We start from the raw sequence: 21,934 nt of genomic DNA, 5'->3' as shown, positions 1-21,934 counted from the left end.
GACAACAGCCTTTTAACACAGAGACCATACATATCAAGCATGTTCCTGCTGTCAGAGACCGCTTCACATTAACGATATGATTGCCTACCTCGGCATGCATGAAAGGTTGCGCATCAGAATGGAAAATTCTGCCTCTTTTCATCCAGTTTGCTGGGAAGGCTAGTCAGAACACTTTGATTGTGTGGAGGAAAAGCTAACCCTGGGGCAGTTGTACTTACCTAGTTTCTGACAATTCCACTACATAGAGCAGTGGTTCCCAAACTTTTTCTGTCAAGACCCCCTTTGATGATATAGGAACATTGGACGACCCCCCCCCCCCCGCAACCCGACCCCAAATTTGTCTTGGTTTTTAATGAATTGCATTATAATGCATGAACTGTATAAAATATTTTTGCGCTTTAGACCAGTCACAAATCTGTCCATCTTTGTACATACTTCCTTCTCTTATCTTTATCTTTCTCTGTCGCTCCGTATCTTTCTCGCTCTGTGTCGCTGTGTGTCTCTCTCTCGTTCGCGCTCCCTCACTCTCTCTCTCCCTCGCTCGTTCGCGCTCTCTCGCTCGGGCGCGCGCTCGCTCTCGCTGGTTTTGCCACAGTCGGTCTGTGACATGAGCCGCTCTGGTGGCGTGGTTGGAACACAGTGCATGTCACGTCGGTTATTTTATATTGTTTTACCGGTGTATGTGTGCGTCTGTGTGTGTGGGTTGGTGATGAAGCCGCGACCCCCCTGTAGTACCACCGCGCCCCCCCTAGGGGTCGCGACCCCCACTTTGGGAACCACTGACATAGAGTGTTATTGTGTGGAGTAAGCAGGAACAAAGAATACTGTTTCCGCCCAGTTTCGAACGGGGGACTTTTCGCGTGTAAAGCCAACGTGATAACCACTACACTACAGAAACTGCTGAAGATGGCTTTTACGCACGTGCCCAGGCTCAATGCACCATTCACACTTGACTGCAAACATTTCAGATGCCAGACGACATGATTTCCGAATGGATTCAGTCACAGCTGCTGTGTCATTGAGTGACAGTAAATGTCTAGTACACTTAAAGCCTCCCCTGTATAGCTCTAAGAATTCCCTTTAAAGGCCGGAACAGCGCCACTGTTTTTTCATTAGCCCAAAAACGCTACTAGCGCAGTCCTCGTTAGTATAGTGGATAGTATCTCCGCTTGTCACGCGGAAGACCAGGGTTCGATTCCCTGACGGGGAGTTTTCTACCAGTTGCTAGAACGACAACAGCCTTTTAACACAGAGACCATACATATCAAGCATGTTCCTGCTGTCAGAGACCGCTTCACATTAACGATATGATTGCCTACCTCTGCATGCATGAAAGGTTGCGCATCAGAATGGAAAATTCTGCCTCTTTTCATCCAGTTTGCTGGGAAGGCTAGTCAGAACGCTTTGATTGTGTGGAGGAAAAGCTAACCCTGGGGCAGTTGTACTTACCTAGTTTCTGACAATTCCACTACATAGAGTGTTATTGTGTGGAGTAAGCAGGAACAAAGAATACTGTTTCCGCCCAGTTTCGAACGGGGGACTTTTCGCGTGTAAAGCGAACGTGATAACCACTACACTACGGAAACTGCTGAAGATGACTTTTACGCACGTGCCCAGGCTCAATGCACCATTCACACTTGACTGCAAACATTTCAGATGCCAGACGACATGATTTCCGAATGGATTCAGTCACAGCTGCTGTGTCATTGAGTGACAGTAAATGTCTAGTACACTTAAAGCCTCCCCTGTATAGCTCTAAGAATTCCCTTTAAAGGCCGGAACAGCGCCACTTTTTTTTCATTAGCCCAAAAATGCTACTAGCGCAGTCCTCGTTAGTATAGTGGATAGTATCTCCGCTTGTCACGCGGAAGACCAGGGTTCGATTCCCTGACGGGGAGTTTTCTACCAGTTGCTAGAACGACAACAGCCTTTTAACACAGAGACCATACATATCAAGCATGTTCCTGCTGTCAGAGACCGCTTCACATTAACGATATGATTGCCTACCTCGGCATGCATGAAAGGTTGCGCATCAGAATGGAAAATTCTGCCTCTTTTCATCCAGTTTGCTGGGAAGGCTAGTCAGAACGCTTTGATTGTGTGGAGGAAAAGCTAACCCTGGGGCAGTTGTACTTACCTAGTTTCTGACAATTCCACTACATAGAGTGTTATTGTGTGGAGTAAGCAGGAACAAAGAATACTGTTTCCGCCCAGTTTCGAACGGGGGACTTTTCGCGTGTAAAGCCAACGTGATAACCACTACACTACGGAAACTGCTGAAGATGACTTTTACGCACGTGCCCAGGCTCAATGCACCATTCACACTTGACTGCAAACATTTCAGATGCCAGACGACATGATTTCCGAATGGATTCAGTCACAGCTGCTGTGTCATTGAGTGACAGTAAATGTCTAGTACACTTAAAGCCTCCCCTGTATAGCTCTAAGAATTCCCTTTAAAGGCCGGAACAGCGCCACTGTTTTTTCATTAGCCCAAAAACGCTACTAGCGCAGTCCTCGTTAGTATAGTGGATAGTATCTCTGCTTGTCACGTGGAAGACCAGGGTTCGATTCCCTGACGGTGAGTTTTCTACCAGTTGCTAGAACGACAACAGCCTTTTAACACAGAGACCATACATATCAAGCATGTTCCTGCTGTCAGAGACCGCTTCACATTAACGATATGATTGCCTACCTCTGCATGCATGAAAGGTTGCGCATCAGAATGGAAAATTCTGCCTCTTTTCATCCAGTTTGCTGGGAAGGCTAGTCAGAACGCTTTGATTGTGTGGAGGAAAAGCTAACCCTGGGGCAGTTGTACTTACCTAGTTTCTGACAATTCCACTACATAGAGTGTTATTGTGTGGAGTAAGCAGGAACAAAGAATACTGTTTCCGCCCAGTTTCGAACGGGGGACTTTTCGCGTGTAAAGCGAACGTGATAACCACTACACTACGGAAACTGCTGAAGATGACTTTTACGCACGTGCCCAGGCTCAATGCACCATTCACACTTGACTGCAAACATTTCAGATGCCAGACGACATGATTTCCGAATGGATTCAGTCACAGCTGCTGTGTCATTGAGTGACAGTAAATGTCTAGTACACTTAAAGCCTCCCCTGTATAGCTCTAAGAATTCCCTTTAAAGGCCGGAACAGCGCCACTTTTTTTTCATTAGCCCAAAAATGCTACTAGCGCAGTCCTCGTTAGTATAGTGGATAGTATCTCTGCTTGTCACGTGGAAGACCAGGGTTCGATTCCCTGACGGGGAGTTTTCTACCAGTTGCTAGAACGACAACAGCCTTTTAACACAGAGACCATACATATCAAGCATGTTCCTGCTGTCAGAGACCGCTTCACATTAACGATATGATTGCCTACCTCGGCATGCATGAAAGGTTGCGCATCAGAATGGAAAATTCTGCCTCTTTTCATCCAGTTTGCTGGGAAGGCTAGTCAGAACACTTTGATTGTGTGGAGGAAAAGCTAACCCTGGGGCAGTTGTACTTACCTAGTTTCTGACAATTCCACTACATAGAGTGTTATTGTGTGGAGTAAGCAGGAACAAAGAATACTGTTTCCGCCCAGTTTCGAACGGGGGACTTTTCGCGTGTAAAGCCAACGTGATAACCACTACACTACAGAAACTGCTGAAGATGACTTTTACGCACGTGCCCAGGCTCAATGCACCATTCACACTTGACTGCAAACATTTCAGATGCCAGACGACATGATTTCCGAATGGATTCAGTCACAGCTGCTGTGTCATTGAGTGACAGTAAATGTCTAGTACACTTAAAGCCTCCCCTGTATAGCTCTAAGAATTCCCTTTAAAGGCCGGAACAGCGCCACTTTTTTTTCATTAGCCCAAAAATGCTACTAGCGCAGTCCTCGTTAGTATAGTGGATAGTATCTCTGCTTGTCACGTGGAAGACCAGGGTTCGATTCCCTGACGGGGAGTTTTCTACCAGTTGCTAGAACGACAACAGCCTTTTAACACAGAGACCATACATATCAAGCATGTTCCTGCTGTCAGAGACCGCTTCACATTAACGATATGATTGCCTACCTCGGCATGCATGAAAGGTTGCGCATCAGAATGGAAAATTCTGCCTCTTTTCATCCAGTTTGCTGGGAAGGCTAGTCAGAACACTTTGATTGTGTGGAGGAAAAGCTAACCCTGGGGCAGTTGTACTTACCTAGTTTCTGACAATTCCACTACATAGAGTGTTATTGTGTGGAGTAAGCAGGAACAAAGAATACTGTTTCCGCCCAGTTTCGAACGGGGGACTTTTCGCGTGTAAAGCCAACGTGATAACCACTACACTACAGAAACTGCTGAAGATGACTTTTACGCACGTGCCCAGGCTCAATGCACCATTCACACTTGACTGCAAACATTTCAGATGCCAGACGACATGATTTCCGAATGGATTCAGTCACAGCTGCTGTGTCATTGAGTGACAGTAAATGTCTAGTACACTTAAAGCCTCCCCTGTATAGCTCTAAGAATTCCCTTTAAAGGCCGGAACAGCGCCACTGTTTTTTCATTAGCCCAAAAACGCTACTAGCGCAGTCCTCGTTAGTATAGTGGATAGTATCTCCGCTTGTCACGCGGAAGACCAGGGTTCGATTCCCTGACGGGGAGTTTTCTACCAGTTGCTAGAACGACAACAGCCTTTTAACACAGAGACCATACATATCAAGCATGTTCCTGCTGTCAGAGACCGCTTCACATTAACGATATGATTGCCTACCTCTGCATGCATGAAAGGTTGCGCATCAGAATGGAAAATTCTGCCTCTTTTCATCCAGTTTGCTGGGAAGGCTAGTCAGAACGCTTTGATTGTGTGGAGGAAAAGCTAACCCTGGGGCAGTTGTACTTACCTAGTTTCTGACAATTCCACTACATAGAGTGTTATTGTGTGGAGTAAGCAGGAACAAAGAATACTGTTTCCGCCCAGTTTCGAACGGGGGACTTTTCGCGTGTAAAGCGAACGTGATAACCACTACACTACGGAAACTGCTGAAGATGACTTTTACGCACGTGCCCAGGCTCAATGCACCATTCACACTTGACTGCAAACATTTCAGATGCCAGACGACATGATTTCCGAATGGATTCAGTCACAGCTGCTGTGTCATTGAGTGACAGTAAATGTCTAGTACACTTAAAGCCTCCCCTGTATAGCTCTAAGAATTCCCTTTAAAGGCCGGAACAGCGCCACTTTTTTTTCATTAGCCCAAAAATGCTACTAGCGCAGTCCTCGTTAGTATAGTGGATAGTATCTCTGCTTGTCACGTGGAAGACCAGGGTTCGATTCCCTGACGGGGAGTTTTCTACCAGTTGCTAGAACGACAAGAGCCATTTAACACAGAGACCATACATATCAAGCATGTTCCTGCTGTCAGAGACCGCTTCACATTAACGATATGATTGCCTACCTCGGCATGCATGAAAGGTTGCGCATCAGAATGGAAAATTCTGCCTCTTTTCATCCAGTTTGCTGGGAAGGCTAGTCAGAACGCTTTGATTGTGTGGAGGAAAAGCTAACCCTGGGGCAGTTGTACTTACCTAGTTTCTGACAATTCCACTACATAGAGTGTTATTGTGTGGAGTAAGCAGGAACAAAGAATACTGTTTCCGCCTAGCTTCGAACGGGGGACTTTTCGCGTGTAAAGCGAACGTGATAACCACTACACTACGGAAACTGCTGAAGATGACTTTTACGCACGTGCCCAGGCTCAATGCACCATTCACACTTGACTGCAAACATTTCAGATGCCAGACGACATGATTTCCGAATGGATTCAGTCACAGCTGCTGTGTCATTGAGTGACAGTAAATGTCTAGTACACTTAAAGCCTCCCCTGTATAGCTCTAAGAATTCCCTTTAAAGGCCGGAACAGCGCCACTTTTTTTTCATTAGCCCAAAAATGCTACTAGCGCAGTCCTCGTTAGTATAGTGGATAGTATCTCCGCTTGTCACGCGGAAGACCAGGGTTCGATTCCCTGACGGGGAGTTTTCTACCAGTTGCTAGAACGACAACAGCCTTTTAACACAGAGACCATACATATCAAGCATGTTCCTGCTGTCAGAGACCGCTTCACATTAACGATATGATTGCCTACCTCGGCATGCATGAAAGGTTGCGCATCAGAATGGAAAATTCTGCCTCTTTTCATCCAGTTTGCTGGGAAGGCTAGTCAGAACGCTTTGATTGTGTGGAGGAAAAGCTAACCCTGGGGCAGTTGTACTTACCTAGTTTCTGACAATTCCACTACATAGAGTGTTATTGTGTGGAGTAAGCAGGAACAAAGAATACTGTTTCCGCCCAGTTTCGAACGGGGGACTTTTCGCGTGTAAAGCCAACGTGATAACCACTACACTACGGAAACTGCTGAAGATGACTTTTACGCACGTGCCCAGGCTCAATGCACCATTCACACTTGACTGCAAACATTTCAGATGCCAGACGACATGATTTCCGAATGGATTCAGTCACAGCTGCTGTGTCATTGAGTGACAGTAAATGTCTAGTACACTTAAAGCCTCCCCTGTATAGCTCTAAGAATTCCCTTTAAAGGCCGGAACAGCGCCACTGTTTTTTCATTAGCCCAAAAACGCTACTAGCGCAGTCCTCGTTAGTATAGTGGATAGTATCTCTGCTTGTCACGTGGAAGACCAGGGTTCGATTCCCTGACGGTGAGTTTTCTACCAGTTGCTAGAACGACAAGAGCCATTTAACACAGAGACCATACATATCAAGCATGTTCCTGCTGTCAGAGACCGCTTCACATTAACGATATGATTGCCTACCTCGGCATGCATGAAAGGTTGCGCATCAGAATGGAAAATTCTGCCTCTTTTCATCCAGTTTGCTGGGAAGGCTAGTCAGAACGCTTTGATTGTGTGGAGGAAAAGCTAACCCTGGGGCAGTTGTACTTACCTAGTTTCTGACAATTCCACTACATAGAGTGTTATTGTGTGGAGTAAGCAGGAACAAAGAATACTGTTTCCGCCCAGTTTCGAACGGGGGACTTTTCGCGTGTAAAGCCAACGTGATAACCACTACACTACAGAAACTGCTGAAGATGACTTTTACGCACGTGCCCAGGCTCAATGCACCATTCACACTTGACTGCAAACATTTCAGATGCCAGACGACATGATTTCCGAATGGATTCAGTCACAGCTGCTGTGTCATTGAGTGACAGTAAATGTCTAGTACACTTAAAGCCTCCCCTGTATAGCTCTAAGAATTCCCTTTAAAGGCCGGAACAGCGCCACTGTTTTTTCATTAGCCCAAAAACGCTACTAGCGCAGTCCTCGTTAGTATAGTGGATAGTATCTCCGCTTGTCACGCGGAAGACCAGGGTTCGATTCCCTGACGGGGAGTTTTCTACCAGTTGCTAGAACGACAAGAGCCATTTAACACAGAGACCATACATATCAAGCATGTTCCTGCTGTCAGAGACCGCTTCACATTAACGATATGATTGCCTACCTCGGCATGCATGAAAGGTTGCGCATCAGAATGGAAAATTCTGCCTCTTTTCATCCAGTTTGCTGGGAAGGCTAGTCAGAACGCTTTGATTGTGTGGAGGAAAAGCTAACCCTGGGGCAGTTGTACTTACCTAGTTTCTGACAATTCCACTACATAGAGTGTTATTGTGTGGAGTAAGCAGGAACAAAGAATACTGTTTCCGCCTAGCTTCGAACGGGGGACTTTTCGCGTGTAAAGCGAACGTGATAACCACTACACTACGGAAACTGCTGAAGATGACTTTTACGCACGTGCCCAGGCTCAATGCACCATTCACACTTGACTGCAAACATTTCAGATGCCAGACGACATGATTTCCGAATGGATTCAGTCACAGCTGCTGTGTCATTGAGTGACAGTAAATGTCTAGTACACTTAAAGCCTCCCCTGTATAGCTCTAAGAATTCCCTTTAAAGGCCGGAACAGCGCCACTTTTTTTTCATTAGCCCAAAAATGCTACTAGCGCAGTCCTCGTTAGTATAGTGGATAGTATCTCCGCTTGTCACGCGGAAGACCAGGGTTCGATTCCCTGACGGGGAGTTTTCTACCAGTTGCTAGAACGACAACAGCCTTTTAACACAGAGACCATACATATCAAGCATGTTCCTGCTGTCAGAGACCGCTTCACATTAACGATATGATTGCCTACCTCGGCATGCATGAAAGGTTGCGCATCAGAATGGAAAATTCTGCCTCTTTTCATCCAGTTTGCTGGGAAGGCTAGTCAGAACGCTTTGATTGTGTGGAGGAAAAGCTAACCCTGGGGCAGTTGTACTTACCTAGTTTCTGACAATTCCACTACATAGAGTGTTATTGTGTGGAGTAAGCAGGAACAAAGAATACTGTTTCCGCCCAGTTTCGAACGGGGGACTTTTCGCGTGTAAAGCCAACGTGATAACCACTACACTACGGAAACTGCTGAAGATGACTTTTACGCACGTGCCCAGGCTCAATGCACCATTCACACTTGACTGCAAACATTTCAGATGCCAGACGACATGATTTCCGAATGGATTCAGTCACAGCTGCTGTGTCATTGAGTGACAGTAAATGTCTAGTACACTTAAAGCCTCCCCTGTATAGCTCTAAGAATTCCCTTTAAAGGCCGGAACAGCGCCACTGTTTTTTCATTAGCCCAAAAACGCTACTAGCGCAGTCCTCGTTAGTATAGTGGATAGTATCTCTGCTTGTCACGTGGAAGACCAGGGTTCGATTCCCTGACGGTGAGTTTTCTACCAGTTGCTAGAACGACAAGAGCCATTTAACACAGAGACCATACATATCAAGCATGTTCCTGCTGTCAGAGACCGCTTCACATTAACGATATGATTGCCTACCTCGGCATGCATGAAAGGTTGCGCATCAGAATGGAAAATTCTGCCTCTTTTCATCCAGTTTGCTGGGAAGGCTAGTCAGAACGCTTTGATTGTGTGGAGGAAAAGCTAACCCTGGGGCAGTTGTACTTACCTAGTTTCTGACAATTCCACTACATAGAGTGTTATTGTGTGGAGTAAGCAGGAACAAAGAATACTGTTTCCGCCCAGTTTCGAACGGGGGACTTTTCGCGTGTAAAGCCAACGTGATAACCACTACACTACAGAAACTGCTGAAGATGACTTTTACGCACGTGCCCAGGCTCAATGCACCATTCACACTTGACTGCAAACATTTCAGATGCCAGACGACATGATTTCCGAATGGATTCAGTCACAGCTGCTGTGTCATTGAGTGACAGTAAATGTCTAGTACACTTAAAGCCTCCCCTGTATAGCTCTAAGAATTCCCTTTAAAGGCCGGAACAGCGCCACTGTTTTTTCATTAGCCCAAAAACGCTACTAGCGCAGTCCTCGTTAGTATAGTGGATAGTATCTCCGCTTGTCACGCGGAAGACCAGGGTTCGATTCCCTGACGGGGAGTTTTCTACCAGTTGCTAGAACGACAAGAGCCATTTAACACAGAGACCATACATATCAAGCATGTTCCTGCTGTCAGAGACCGCTTCACATTAACGATATGATTGCCTACCTCTGCATGCATGAAAGGTTGCGCATCAGAATGGAAAATTCTGCCTCTTTTCATCCAGTTTGCTGGGAAGGCTAGTCAGAACGCTTTGATTGTGTGGAGGAAAAGCTAACCCTGGGGCAGTTGTACTTACCTAGTTTCTGACAATTCCACTACATAGAGTGTTATTGTGTGGAGTAAGCAGGAACAAAGAATACTGTTTCCGCCTAGCTTCGAACGGGGGACTTTTCGCGTGTAAAGCGAACGTGATAACCACTACACTACGGAAACTGCTGAAGATGACTTTTACGCACGTGCCCAGGCTCAATGCACCATTCACACTTGACTGCAAACATTTCAGATGCCAGACGACATGATTTCCGAATGGATTCAGTCACAGCTGCTGTGTCATTGAGTGACAGTAAATGTCTAGTACACTTAAAGCCTCCCCTGTATAGCTCTAAGAATTCCCTTTAAAGGCCGGAACAGCGCCACTTTTTTTTCATTAGCCCAAAAATGCTACTAGCGCAGTCCTCGTTAGTATAGTGGATAGTATCTCCGCTTGTCACGCGGAAGACCAGGGTTCGATTCCCTGACGGGGAGTTTTCTACCAGTTGCTAGAACGACAACAGCCTTTTAACACAGAGACCATACATATCAAGCATGTTCCTGCTGTCAGAGACCGCTTCACATTAACGATATGATTGCCTACCTCGGCATGCATGAAAGGTTGCGCATCAGAATGGAAAATTCTGCCTCTTTTCATCCAGTTTGCTGGGAAGGCTAGTCAGAACGCTTTGATTGTGTGGAGGAAAAGCTAACCCTGGGGCAGTTGTACTTACCTAGTTTCTGACAATTCCACTACATAGAGTGTTATTGTGTGGAGTAAGCAGGAACAAAGAATACTGTTTCCGCCCAGTTTCGAACGGGGGACTTTTCGCGTGTAAAGCCAACGTGATAACCACTACACTACGGAAACTGCTGAAGATGACTTTTACGCACGTGCCCAGGCTCAATGCACCATTCACACTTGACTGCAAACATTTCAGATGCCAGACGACATGATTTCCGAATGGATTCAGTCACAGCTGCTGTGTCATTGAGTGACAGTAAATGTCTAGTACACTTAAAGCCTCCCCTGTATAGCTCTAAGAATTCCCTTTAAAGGCCGGAACAGCGCCACTGTTTTTTCATTAGCCCAAAAACGCTACTAGCGCAGTCCTCGTTAGTATAGTGGATAGTATCTCTGCTTGTCACGTGGAAGACCAGGGTTCGATTCCCTGACGGTGAGTTTTCTACCAGTTGCTAGAACGACAAGAGCCATTTAACACAGAGACCATACATATCAAGCATGTTCCTGCTGTCAGAGACCGCTTCACATTAACGATATGATTGCCTACCTCGGCATGCATGAAAGGTTGCGCATCAGAATGGAAAATTCTGCCTCTTTTCATCCAGTTTGCTGGGAAGGCTAGTCAGAACGCTTTGATTGTGTGGAGGAAAAGCTAACCCTGGGGCAGTTGTACTTACCTAGTTTCTGACAATTCCACTACATAGAGTGTTATTGTGTGGAGTAAGCAGGAACAAAGAATACTGTTTCCGCCCAGTTTCGAACGGGGGACTTTTCGCGTGTAAAGCCAACGTGATAACCACTACACTACAGAAACTGCTGAAGATGACTTTTACGCACGTGCCCAGGCTCAATGCACCATTCACACTTGACTGCAAACATTTCAGATGCCAGACGACATGATTTCCGAATGGATTCAGTCACAGCTGCTGTGTCATTGAGTGACAGTAAATGTCTAGTACACTTAAAGCCTCCCCTGTATAGCTCTAAGAATTCCCTTTAAAGGCCGGAACAGCGCCACTGTTTTTTCATTAGCCCAAAAACGCTACTAGCGCAGTCCTCGTTAGTATAGTGGATAGTATCTCCGCTTGTCACGCGGAAGACCAGGGTTCGATTCCCTGACGGGGAGTTTTCTACCAGTTGCTAGAACGACAAGAGCCATTTAACACAGAGACCATACATATCAAGCATGTTCCTGCTGTCAGAGACCGCTTCACATTAACGATATGATTGCCTACCTCGGCATGCATGAAAGGTTGCGCATCAGAATGGAAAATTCTGCCTCTTTTCATCCAGTTTGCTGGGAAGGCTAGTCAGAACGCTTTGATTGTGTGGAGGAAAAGCTAACCCTGGGGCAGTTGTACTTACCTAGTTTCTGACAATTCCACTACATAGAGTGTTATTGTGTGGAGTAAGCAGGAACAAAGAATACTGTTTCCGCCTAGCTTCGAACGGGGGACTTTTCGCGTGTAAAGCGAACGTGATAACCACTACACTACGGAAACTGCTGAAGATGACTTTTACGCACGTGCCCAGGCTCAATGCACCATTCACACTTGACTGCAAACATTTCAGATGCCAGACGACATGATTTCCGAATGGATTCAGTCACAGCTGCTGTGTCATTGAGTGACAGTAAATGTCTAGTACACTTAAAGCCTCCCCTGTATAGCTCTAAGAATTCCCTTTAAAGGCCGGAACAGCGCCACTGTTTTTTCATTAGCCCAAAAACGCTACTAGCGCAGTCCTCGTTAGTATAGTGGATAGTATCTCTGCTTGTCACGTGGAAGACCAGGGTTCGATTCCCTGACGGTGAGTTTTCTACCAGTTGCTAGAACGACAAGAGCCATTTAACACAGAGACCATACATATCAAGCATGTTCCTGCTGTCAGAGACCGCTTCACATTAACGATATGATTGCCTACCTCGGCATGCATGAAAGGTTGCGCATCAGAATGGAAAATTCTGCCTCTTTTCATCCAGTTTGCTGGGAAGGCTAGTCAGAACGCTTTGATTGTGTGGAGGAAAAGCTAACCCTGGGGCAGTTGTACTTACCTAGTTTCTGACAATTCCACTACATAGAGTGTTATTGTGTGGAGTAAGCAGGAACAAAGAATACTGTTTCCGCCCAGTTTCGAACGGGGGACTTTTCGCGTGTAAAGCCAACGTGATAACCACTACACTACAGAAACTGCTGAAGATGACTTTTACGCACGTGCCCAGGCTCAATGCACCATTCACACTTGACTGCAAACATTTCAGATGCCAGACGACATGATTTCCGAATGGATTCAGTCACAGCTGCTGTGTCATTGAGTGACAGTAAATGTCTAGTACACTTAAAGCCTCCCCTGTATAGCTCTAAGAATTCCCTTTAAAGGCCGGAACAGCGCCACTGTTTTTTCATTAGCCCAAAAACGCTACTAGCGCAGTCCTCGTTAGTATAGTGGATAGTATCTCCGCTTGTCACGCGGAAGACCAGGGTTCGATTCCCTGACGGGGAGTTTTCTACCAGTTGCTAGAACGACAAGAGCCATTTAACACAGAGACCATACATATCAAGCATGTTCCTGCTGTCAGAGACCGCTTCACATTAACGATATGATTGCCTACCTCTGCATGCATGAAAGGTTGCGCATCAGAATGGAAAATTCTGCCTCTTTTCATCCAGTTTGCTGGGAAGGCTAGTCAGAACGCTTTGATTGTGTGGAGGAAAAGCTAACCCTGGGGCAGTTGTACTTACCTAGTTTCTGACAATTCCACTACATAGAGTGTTATTGTGTGGAGTAAGCAGGAACAAAGAATACTGTTTCCGCCTAGCTTCGAACGGGGGACTTTTCGCGTGTAAAGCGAACGTGATAACCACTACACTACGGAAACTGCTGAAGATGACTTTTACGCACGTGCCCAGGCTCAATGCACCATTCACACTTGACTGCAAACATTTCAGATGCCAGACGACATGATTTCCGAATGGATTCAGTCACAGCTGCTGTGTCATTGAGTGACAGTAAATGTCTAGTACACTTAAAGCCTCCCCTGTATAGCTCTAAGAATTCCCTTTAAAGGCCGGAACAGCGCCACTGTTTTTTCATTAGCCCAAAAACGCTACTAGCGCAGTCCTCGTTAGTATAGTGGATAGTATCTCCGCTTGTCACGCGGAAGACCAGGGTTCGATTCCCTGACGGGGAGTTTTCTACCAGTTGCTAGAACGACAAGAGCCATTTAACACAGAGACCATACATATCAAGCATGTTCCTGCTGTCAGAGACCGCTTCACATTAACGATATGATTGCCTACCTCGGCATGCATGAAAGGTTGCGCATCAGAATGGAAAATTCTGCCTCTTTTCATCCAGTTTGCTGGGAAGGCTAGTCAGAACGCTTTGATTGTGTGGAGGAAAAGCTAACCCTGGGGCAGTTGTACTTACCTAGTTTCTGACAATTCCACTACATAGAGTGTTATTGTGTGGAGTAAGCAGGAACAAAGAATACTGTTTCCGCCTAGCTTCGAACGGGGGACTTTTCGCGTGTAAAGCGAACGTGATAACCACTACACTACGGAAACTGCTGAAGATGACTTTTACGCACGTGCCCAGGCTCAATGCACCATTCACACTTGACTGCAAACATTTCAGATGCCAGACGACATGATTTCCGAATGGATTCAGTCACAGCTGCTGTGTCATTGAGTGACAGTAAATGTCTAGTACACTTAAAGCCTCCCCTGTATAGCTCTAAGAATTCCCTTTAAAGGCCGGAACAGCGCCACTGTTTTTTCATTAGCCCAAAAACGCTACTAGCGCAGTCCTCGTTAGTATAGTGGATAGTATCTCTGCTTGTCACGTGGAAGACCAGGGTTCGATTCCCTGACGGGGAGTTTTCTACCAGTTGCTAGAACGACAAGAGCCATTTAACACAGAGACCATACATATCAAGCATGTTCCTGCTGTCAGAGACCGCTTCACATTAACGATATGATTGCCTACCTCGGCATGCATGAAAGGTTGCGCATCAGAATGGAAAATTCTGCCTCTTTTCATCCAGTTTGCTGGGAAGGCTAGTCAGAACGCTTTGATTGTGTGGAGGAAAAGCTAACCCTGGGGCAGTTGTACTTACCTAATTTCTGACAATTCCACTACATAGAGTGTTATTGTGTGGAGTAAGCAGGAACAAAGAATACTGTTTCCGCCCAGTTTCGAACGGGGGACTTTTCGCGTGTAAAGCGAACGTGATAACCACTACACTACAGAAACTGCTGAAGATGACTTTTACGCACGTGCCCAGGCTCAATGCACCATTCACACTTGACTGCAAACATTTCAGATGCCAGACGACATGATTTCCGAATGGATTCAGTCACAGCTGCTGTGTCATTGAGTGACAGTAAATGTCTAGTACACTTAAAGCCTCCCCTGTATAGCTCTAAGAATTCCCTTTAAAGGCCGGAACAGCGCCACTGTTTTTTCATTAGCCCAAAAACGCTACTAGCGCAGTCCTCGTTAGTATAGTGGATAGTATCTCCGCTTGTCACGCGGAAGACCAGGGTTCGATTCCCTGACGGGGAGTTTTCTACCAGTTGCTAGAACGACAACAGCCTTTTAACACAGAGACCATACATATCAAGCATGTTCCTGCTGTCAGAGACCGCTTCACATTAACGATATGATTGCCTACCTCTGCATGCATGAAAGGTTGCGCATCAGAATGGAAAATTCTGCCTCTTTTCATCCAGTTTGCTGGGAAGGCTAGTCAGAACGCTTTGATTGTGTGGAGGAAAAGCTAACCCTGGGGCAGTTGTACTTACCTAGTTTCTGACAATTCCACTACATAGAGTGTTATTGTGTGGAGTAAGCAGGAACAAAGAATACTGTTTCCGCCCAGTTTCGAACGGGGGACTTTTCGCGTGTAAAGCGAACGTGATAACCACTACACTACGGAAACTGCTGAAGATGACTTTTACGCACGTGCCCAGGCTCAATGCACCATTCACACTTGACTGCAAACATTTCAGATGCCAGACGACATGATTTCCGAATGGATTCAGTCACAGCTGCTGTGTCATTGAGTGACAGTAAATGTCTAGTACACTTAAAGCCTCCCCTGTATAGCTCTAAGAATTCCCTTTAAAGGCCGGAACAGCGCCACTGTTTTTTCATTAGCCCAAAAACGCTACTAGCGCAGTCCTCGTTAGTATAGTGGATAGTATCTCCGCTTGTCACGCGGAAGACCAGGGTTCGATTCCCTGACGGGGAGTTTTCTACCAGTTGCTAGAACGACAACAGCCTTTTAACACAGAGACCATACATATCAAGCATGTTCCTGCTGTCAGAGACCGCTTCACATTAACGATATGATTGCCTACCTCTGCATGCATGAAAGGTTGCGCATCAGAATGGAAAATTCTGCCTCTTTTCATCCAGTTTGCTGGGAAGGCTAGTCAGAACGCTTTGATTGTGTGGAGGAAAAGCTAACCCTGGGGCAGTTGTACTTACCTAGTTTCTGACAATTCCACTACATAGAGTGTTATTGTGTGGAGTAAGCAGGAACAAAGAATACTGTTTCCGCCCAGTTTCGAACGGGGGACTTTTCGCGTGTAAAGCGAACGTGATAACCACTACACTACAGAAACTGCTGAAGATGACTTTTACGCACGTGCCCAGGCTCAATGCACCATTCACACTTGACTGCAAACATTTCAGATGCCAGACGACATGATTTCCGAATGGATTCAGTCACAGCTGCTGTGTCATTGAGTGACAGTAAATGTCTAGTACACTTAAAGCCTCCCCTGTATAGCTCTAAGAATTCCCTTTAAAGGCCGGAACAGCGCCACTGTTTTTTCATTAGCCCAAAAATGCTACTAGCGCAGTCCTCGTTAGTATAGTGGATAGTATCTCTGCTTGTCACGTGGAAGACCAGGGTTCGATTCCCTGACGGGGAGTTTTCTACCAGTTGCTAGAACGACAAGAGCCATTTAACACAGAGACCATACATATCAAGCATGTTCCTGCTGTCAGAGACCGCTTCACATTAACGATATGATTGCCTACCTCGGCATGCATGAAAGGTTGCGCATCAGAATGGAAAATTCTGCCTCTTTTCATCCAGTTTGCTGGGAAGGCTAGTCAGAACGCTTTGATTGTGTGGAGGAAAAGCTAACCCTGGGGCAGTTGTACTTACCTAGTTTCTGACAATTCCACTACATAGAGTGTTATTGTGTGGAGTAAGCAGGAACAAAGAATACTGTTTCCGCCCAGTTTCGAACGGGGGACTTTTCGCGTGTAAAGCCAACGTGATAACCACTACACTACAGAAACTGCTGAAGATGACTTTTACGCACGTGCCCAGGCTCAATGCACCATTCACACTTGACTGCAAACATTTCAGATGCCAGACGACATGATTTCCGAATGGATTCAGTCACAGCTGCTGTGTCATTGAGTGACAGTAAATGTCTAGTACACTTAAAGCCTCCCCTGTATAGCTCTAAGAATTCCCTTTAAAGGCCGGAACAGCGCCACTGTTTTTTCATTAGCCCAAAAACGCTACTAGCGCAGTCCTCGTTAGTATAGTGGATAGTATCTCCGCTTGTCACGCGGAAGACCAGGGTTCGATTCCCTGACGGGGAGTTTTCTACCAGTTGCTAGAACGACAACAGCCTTTTAACACAGAGACCATACATATCAAGCATGTTCCTGCTGTCAGAGACCGCTTCACATTAACGATATGATTGCCTACCTCTGCATGCATGAAAGGTTGCGCATCAGAATGGAAAATTCTGCCTCTTTTCATCCAGTTTGCTGGGAAGGCTAGTCAGAACGCTTTGATTGTGTGGAGGAAAAGCTAACCCTGGGGCAGTTGTACTTACCTAGTTTCTGACAATTCCACTACATAGAGTGTTATTGTGTGGAGTAAGCAGGAACAAAGAATACTGTTTCCGCCCAGTTTCGAACGGGGGACTTTTCGCGTGTAAAGCGAACGTGATAACCACTACACTACGGAAACTGCTGAAGATGACTTTTACGCACGTGCCCAGGCTCAATGCACCATTCACACTTGACTGCAAACATTTCAGATGCCAGACGACATGATTTCCGAATGGATTCAGTCACAGCTGCTGTGTCATTGAGTGACAGTAAATGTCTAGTACACTTAAAGCCTCCCCTGTATAGCTCTAAGAATTCCCTTTAAAGGCCGGAACAGCGCCACTTTTTTTTCATTAGCCCAAAAATGCTACTAGCGCAGTCCTCGTTAGTATAGTGGATAGTATCTCTGCTTGTCACGTGGAAGACCAGGGTTCGATTCCCTGACGGGGAGTTTTCTACCAGTTGCTAGAACGACAACAGCCTTTTAACACAGAGACCATACATATCAAGCATGTTCCTGCTGTCAGAGACCGCTTCACATTAACGATATGATTGCCTACCTCGGCATGCATGAAAGGTTGCGCATCAGAATGGAAAATTCTGCCTCTTTTCATCCAGTTTGCTGGGAAGGCTAGTCAGAACGCTTTGATTGTGTGGAGGAAAAGCTAACCCTGGGGCAGTTGTACTTACCTAGTTTCTGACAATTCCACTACATAGAGTGTTATTGTGTGGAGTAAGCAGGAACAAAGAATACTGTTTCCGCCCAGTTTCGAACGGGGGACTTTTCGCGTGTAAAGCCAACGTGATAACCACTACACTACAGAAACCGCTGAAGATGACTTTTACGCACGTGCCCAGGCTCAATGCACCATTCACACTTGACTGCAAACATTTCAGATGCCAGACGACATGATTTCCGAATGGATTCAGTCACAGCTGCTGTGTCATTGAGTGACAGTAAATGTCTAGTACACTTAAAGCCTCCCCTGTATAGCTCTAAGAATTCCCTTTAAAGGCCGGAACAGCGCCACTGTTTTTTCATTAGCCCAAAAACGCTACTAGCGCAGTCCTCGTTAGTATAGTGGATAGTATCTCCGCTTGTCACGCGGAAGACCAGGGTTCGATTCCCTGACGGGGAGTTTTCTACCAGTTGCTAGAACGACAACAGCCTTTTAACACAGAGACCATACATATCAAGCATGTTCCTGCTGTCAGAGACCGCTTCACATTAACGATATGATTGCCTACCTCTGCATGCATGAAAGGTTGCGCATCAGAATGGAAAATTCTGCCTCTTTTCATCCAGTTTGCTGGGAAGGCTAGTCAGAACGCTTTGATTGTGTGGAGGAAAAGCTAACCCTGGGGCAGTTGTACTTACCTAGTTTCTGACAATTCCACTACATAGAGTGTTATTGTGTGGAGTAAGCAGGAACAAAGAATACTGTTTCCGCCCAGTTTCGAACGGGGGACTTTTCGCGTGTAAAGCGAACGTGATAACCACTACACTACGGAAACTGCTGAAGATGACTTTTACGCACGTGCCCAGGCTCAATGCACCATTCACACTTGACTGCAAACATTTCAGATGCCAGACGACATGATTTCCGAATGGATTCAGTCACAGCTGCTGTGTCATTGAGTGACAGTAAATGTCTAGTACACTTAAAGCCTCCCCTGTATAGCTCTAAGAATTCCCTTTAAAGGCCGGAACAGCGCCACTTTTTTTTCATTAGCCCAAAAATGCTACTAGCGCAGTCCTCGTTAGTATAGTGGATAGTATCTCTGCTTGTCACGTGGAAGACCAGGGTTCGATTCCCTGACGGGGAGTTTTCTACCAGTTGCTAGAACGACAACAGCCTTTTAACACAGAGACCATACATATCAAGCATGTTCCTGCTGTCAGAGACCGCTTCACATTAACGATATGATTGCCTACCTCGGCATGCATGAAAGGTTGCGCATCAGAATGGAAAATTCTGCCTCTTTTCATCCAGTTTGCTGGGAAGGCTAGTCAGAACGCTTTGATTGTGTGGAGGAAAAGCTAACCCTGGGGCAGTTGTACTTACCTAGTTTCTGACAATTCCACTACATAGAGTGTTATTGTGTGGAGTAAGCAGGAACAAAGAATACTGTTTCCGCCCAGTTTCGAACGGGGGACTTTTCGCGTGTAAAGCCAACGTGATAACCACTACACTACAGAAACCGCTGAAGATGACTTTTACGCACGTGCCCAGGCTCAATGCACCATTCACACTTGACTGCAAACATTTCAGATGCCAGACGACATGATTTCCGAATGGATTCAGTCACAGCTGCTGTGTCATTGAGTGACAGTAAATGTCTAGTACACTTAAAGCCTCCCCTGTATAGCTCTAAGAATTCCCTTTAAAGGCCGGAACAGCGCCACTGTTTTTTCATTAGCCCAAAAACGCTACTAGCGCAGTCCTCGTTAGTATAGTGGATAGTATCTCCGCTTGTCACGCGGAAGACCAGGGTTCGATTCCCTGACGGGGAGTTTTCTACCAGTTGCTAGAACGACAACAGCCTTTTAACACAGAGACCATACATATCAAGCATGTTCCTGCTGTCAGAGACCGCTTCACATTAACGATATGATTGCCTACCTCTGCATGCATGAAAGGTTGCGCATCAGAATGGAAAATTCTGCCTCTTTTCATCCAGTTTGCTGGGAAGGCTAGTCAGAACGCTTTGATTGTGTGGAGGAAAAGCTAACCCTGGGGCAGTTGTACTTACCTAGTTTCTGACAATTCCACTACATAGAGTGTTATTGTGTGGAGTAAGCAGGAACAAAGAATACTGTTTCCGCCCAGTTTCGAACGGGGGACTTTTCGCGTGTAAAGCGAACGTGATAACCACTACACTACGGAAACTGCTGAAGATGACTTTTACGCACGTGCCCAGGCTCAATGCACCATTCACACTTGACTGCAAACATTTCAGATGCCAGACGACATGATTTCCGAATGGATTCAGTCACAGCTGCTGTGTCATTGAGTGACAGTAAATGTCTAGTACACTTAAAGCCTCCCCTGTATAGCTCTAAGAATTCCCTTTAAAGGCCGGAACAGCGCCACTTTTTTTTCATTAGCCCAAAAATGCTACTAGCGCAGTCCTCGTTAGTATAGTGGATAGTATCTCTGCTTGTCACGTGGAAGACCAGGGTTCGATTCCCTGACGGGGAGTTTTCTACCAGTTGCTAGAACGACAACAGCCTTTTAACACAGAGACCATACATATCAAGCATGTTCCTGCTGTCAGAGACCGCTTCACATTAACGATATGATTGCCTACCTCGGCATGCATGAAAGGTTGCGCATCAGAATGGAAAATTCTGCCTCTTTTCATCCAGTTTGCTGGGAAGGCTAGTCAGAACGCTTTGATTGTGTGGAGGAAAAGCTAACCCTGGGGCAGTTGTACTTACCTAGTTTCTGACAATTCCACTACATAGAGTGTTATTGTGTGGAGTAAGCAGGAACAAAGAATACTGTTTCCGCCCAGTTTCGAACGGGGGACTTTTCGCGTGTAAAGCCAACGTGATAACCACTACACTACAGAAACTGCTGAAGATGACTTTTACGCACGTGCCCAGGCTCAATGCACCATTCACACTTGACTGCAAACATTTCAGATGCCAGACGACATGATTTCCGAATGGATTCAGTCACAGCTGCTGTGTCATTGAGTGACAGTAAATGTCTAGTACACTTAAAGCCTCCCCTGTATAGCTCTAAGAATTCCCTTTAAAGGCCGGAACAGCGCCACTTTTTTTTCATTAGCCCAAAAATGCTACTAGCGCAGTCCTCGTTAGTATAGTGGATAGTATCTCTGCTTGTCACGTGGAAGACCAGGGTTCGATTCCCTGACGGGGAGTTTTCTACCAGTTGCTAGAACGACAACAGCCTTTTAACACAGAGACCATACATATCAAGCATGTTCCTGCTGTCAGAGACCGCTTCACATTAACGATATGATTGCCTACCTCGGCATGCATGAAAGGTTGCGCATCAGAATGGAAAATTCTGCCTCTTTTCATCCAGTTTGCTGGGAAGGCTAGTCAGAACGCTTTGATTGTGTGGAGGAAAAGCTAACCCTGGGGCAGTTGTACTTACCTAGTTTCTGACAATTCCACTACATAGAGTGTTATTGTGTGGAGTAAGCAGGAACAAAGAATACTGTTTCCGCCCAGTTTCGAACGGGGGACTTTTCGCGTTTAAAGCCAACGTGATAACCACTACACTACAGAAACTGCTGAAGATGACTTTTACGCACGTGCCCAGGCTCAATGCACCATTCACACTTGACTGCAAACATTTCAGATGCCAGACGACATGATTTCCGAATGGATTCAGTCACAGCTGCTGTGTCATTGAGTGACAGTAAATGTCTAGTACACTTAAAGCCTCCCCTGTATAGCTCTAAGAATTCCCTTTAAAGGCCGGAACAGCGCCACTTTTTTTTCATTAGCCCAAAAATGCTACTAGCGCAGTCCTCGTTAGTATAGTGGATAGTATCTCTGCTTGTCACGTGGAAGACCAGGGTTCGATTCCCTGACGGGGAGTTTTCTACCAGTTGCTAGAACGACAACAGCCTTCTAACACAGAGACCATACATATCAAGCATGTTCCTGCTGTCAGAGACCGCT

General features: G+C 46.0%; 29 non-coding genes across 29 annotated transcripts; 16 read left to right on the top strand and 13 right to left on the bottom strand.

The window, feature by feature from the left end:
- Window positions 1-1,138: 1,138 nt before the first annotated feature.
- On the top strand, window positions 1,139-1,210 carry trnad-guc (transfer RNA aspartic acid (anticodon GUC)). The gene has a single exon. It is a non-coding gene; the product is annotated as a tRNA-Asp (tRNA).
- Window positions 1,211-1,513: 303 nt separating this feature from the next.
- On the bottom strand, window positions 1,514-1,586 carry trnav-uac (transfer RNA valine (anticodon UAC)). The gene has a single exon. It is a non-coding gene; the product is annotated as a tRNA-Val (tRNA).
- A 240-nt stretch (window positions 1,587-1,826) lies between these two features.
- On the top strand, window positions 1,827-1,898 carry trnad-guc (transfer RNA aspartic acid (anticodon GUC)). The gene has a single exon. It is a non-coding gene; the product is annotated as a tRNA-Asp (tRNA).
- A 303-nt stretch (window positions 1,899-2,201) lies between these two features.
- trnav-uac (transfer RNA valine (anticodon UAC)) lies at window positions 2,202-2,274 on the bottom strand. The gene has a single exon. It is a non-coding gene; the product is annotated as a tRNA-Val (tRNA).
- A 615-nt stretch (window positions 2,275-2,889) lies between these two features.
- Window positions 2,890-2,962, bottom strand: trnav-uac (transfer RNA valine (anticodon UAC)). Its single transcript has one exon. It is a non-coding gene; the product is annotated as a tRNA-Val (tRNA).
- Window positions 2,963-4,578: 1,616 nt separating this feature from the next.
- trnad-guc (transfer RNA aspartic acid (anticodon GUC)) lies at window positions 4,579-4,650 on the top strand. Its single transcript has one exon. It is a non-coding gene; the product is annotated as a tRNA-Asp (tRNA).
- Window positions 4,651-4,953: 303 nt separating this feature from the next.
- Window positions 4,954-5,026, bottom strand: trnav-uac (transfer RNA valine (anticodon UAC)). The gene has a single exon. It is a non-coding gene; the product is annotated as a tRNA-Val (tRNA).
- Window positions 5,027-5,954: 928 nt separating this feature from the next.
- Window positions 5,955-6,026, top strand: trnad-guc (transfer RNA aspartic acid (anticodon GUC)). The gene has a single exon. It is a non-coding gene; the product is annotated as a tRNA-Asp (tRNA).
- Window positions 6,027-6,329: 303 nt separating this feature from the next.
- Window positions 6,330-6,402, bottom strand: trnav-uac (transfer RNA valine (anticodon UAC)). The gene has a single exon. It is a non-coding gene; the product is annotated as a tRNA-Val (tRNA).
- A 928-nt stretch (window positions 6,403-7,330) lies between these two features.
- trnad-guc (transfer RNA aspartic acid (anticodon GUC)) lies at window positions 7,331-7,402 on the top strand. The gene has a single exon. It is a non-coding gene; the product is annotated as a tRNA-Asp (tRNA).
- A 616-nt stretch (window positions 7,403-8,018) lies between these two features.
- Window positions 8,019-8,090, top strand: trnad-guc (transfer RNA aspartic acid (anticodon GUC)). Its single transcript has one exon. It is a non-coding gene; the product is annotated as a tRNA-Asp (tRNA).
- Window positions 8,091-8,393: 303 nt separating this feature from the next.
- On the bottom strand, window positions 8,394-8,466 carry trnav-uac (transfer RNA valine (anticodon UAC)). Its single transcript has one exon. It is a non-coding gene; the product is annotated as a tRNA-Val (tRNA).
- Window positions 8,467-9,394: 928 nt separating this feature from the next.
- Window positions 9,395-9,466, top strand: trnad-guc (transfer RNA aspartic acid (anticodon GUC)). The gene has a single exon. It is a non-coding gene; the product is annotated as a tRNA-Asp (tRNA).
- A 616-nt stretch (window positions 9,467-10,082) lies between these two features.
- trnad-guc (transfer RNA aspartic acid (anticodon GUC)) lies at window positions 10,083-10,154 on the top strand. Its single transcript has one exon. It is a non-coding gene; the product is annotated as a tRNA-Asp (tRNA).
- A 303-nt stretch (window positions 10,155-10,457) lies between these two features.
- Window positions 10,458-10,530, bottom strand: trnav-uac (transfer RNA valine (anticodon UAC)). The gene has a single exon. It is a non-coding gene; the product is annotated as a tRNA-Val (tRNA).
- Window positions 10,531-11,458: 928 nt separating this feature from the next.
- Window positions 11,459-11,530, top strand: trnad-guc (transfer RNA aspartic acid (anticodon GUC)). Its single transcript has one exon. It is a non-coding gene; the product is annotated as a tRNA-Asp (tRNA).
- Window positions 11,531-12,834: 1,304 nt separating this feature from the next.
- On the top strand, window positions 12,835-12,906 carry trnad-guc (transfer RNA aspartic acid (anticodon GUC)). Its single transcript has one exon. It is a non-coding gene; the product is annotated as a tRNA-Asp (tRNA).
- A 616-nt stretch (window positions 12,907-13,522) lies between these two features.
- Window positions 13,523-13,594, top strand: trnad-guc (transfer RNA aspartic acid (anticodon GUC)). The gene has a single exon. It is a non-coding gene; the product is annotated as a tRNA-Asp (tRNA).
- Window positions 13,595-14,585: 991 nt separating this feature from the next.
- Window positions 14,586-14,658, bottom strand: trnav-uac (transfer RNA valine (anticodon UAC)). Its single transcript has one exon. It is a non-coding gene; the product is annotated as a tRNA-Val (tRNA).
- Window positions 14,659-14,898: 240 nt separating this feature from the next.
- Window positions 14,899-14,970, top strand: trnad-guc (transfer RNA aspartic acid (anticodon GUC)). Its single transcript has one exon. It is a non-coding gene; the product is annotated as a tRNA-Asp (tRNA).
- Window positions 14,971-15,273: 303 nt separating this feature from the next.
- trnav-uac (transfer RNA valine (anticodon UAC)) lies at window positions 15,274-15,346 on the bottom strand. The gene has a single exon. It is a non-coding gene; the product is annotated as a tRNA-Val (tRNA).
- Window positions 15,347-15,586: 240 nt separating this feature from the next.
- Window positions 15,587-15,658, top strand: trnad-guc (transfer RNA aspartic acid (anticodon GUC)). The gene has a single exon. It is a non-coding gene; the product is annotated as a tRNA-Asp (tRNA).
- A 303-nt stretch (window positions 15,659-15,961) lies between these two features.
- On the bottom strand, window positions 15,962-16,034 carry trnav-uac (transfer RNA valine (anticodon UAC)). Its single transcript has one exon. It is a non-coding gene; the product is annotated as a tRNA-Val (tRNA).
- Window positions 16,035-16,962: 928 nt separating this feature from the next.
- trnad-guc (transfer RNA aspartic acid (anticodon GUC)) lies at window positions 16,963-17,034 on the top strand. Its single transcript has one exon. It is a non-coding gene; the product is annotated as a tRNA-Asp (tRNA).
- Window positions 17,035-17,337: 303 nt separating this feature from the next.
- trnav-uac (transfer RNA valine (anticodon UAC)) lies at window positions 17,338-17,410 on the bottom strand. Its single transcript has one exon. It is a non-coding gene; the product is annotated as a tRNA-Val (tRNA).
- A 928-nt stretch (window positions 17,411-18,338) lies between these two features.
- trnad-guc (transfer RNA aspartic acid (anticodon GUC)) lies at window positions 18,339-18,410 on the top strand. Its single transcript has one exon. It is a non-coding gene; the product is annotated as a tRNA-Asp (tRNA).
- A 303-nt stretch (window positions 18,411-18,713) lies between these two features.
- trnav-uac (transfer RNA valine (anticodon UAC)) lies at window positions 18,714-18,786 on the bottom strand. Its single transcript has one exon. It is a non-coding gene; the product is annotated as a tRNA-Val (tRNA).
- Window positions 18,787-19,714: 928 nt separating this feature from the next.
- On the top strand, window positions 19,715-19,786 carry trnad-guc (transfer RNA aspartic acid (anticodon GUC)). Its single transcript has one exon. It is a non-coding gene; the product is annotated as a tRNA-Asp (tRNA).
- A 303-nt stretch (window positions 19,787-20,089) lies between these two features.
- On the bottom strand, window positions 20,090-20,162 carry trnav-uac (transfer RNA valine (anticodon UAC)). Its single transcript has one exon. It is a non-coding gene; the product is annotated as a tRNA-Val (tRNA).
- Between the last annotated feature and the right edge of the window lie 1,772 nt (window positions 20,163-21,934).

This window comes from Anarhichas minor, unplaced genomic scaffold (genome assembly GCF_050575085.1).
Source record: "Anarhichas minor isolate MPS153535 unplaced genomic scaffold, ASM5057508v1 ptg000017l, whole genome shotgun sequence".
NCBI lineage: Eukaryota > Metazoa > Chordata > Actinopteri > Perciformes > Anarhichadidae > Anarhichas > Anarhichas minor.
The sequence above is the reverse complement of the archived record's forward strand: the minus strand, read 5'-3'. Positions and strand labels throughout refer to the sequence as shown.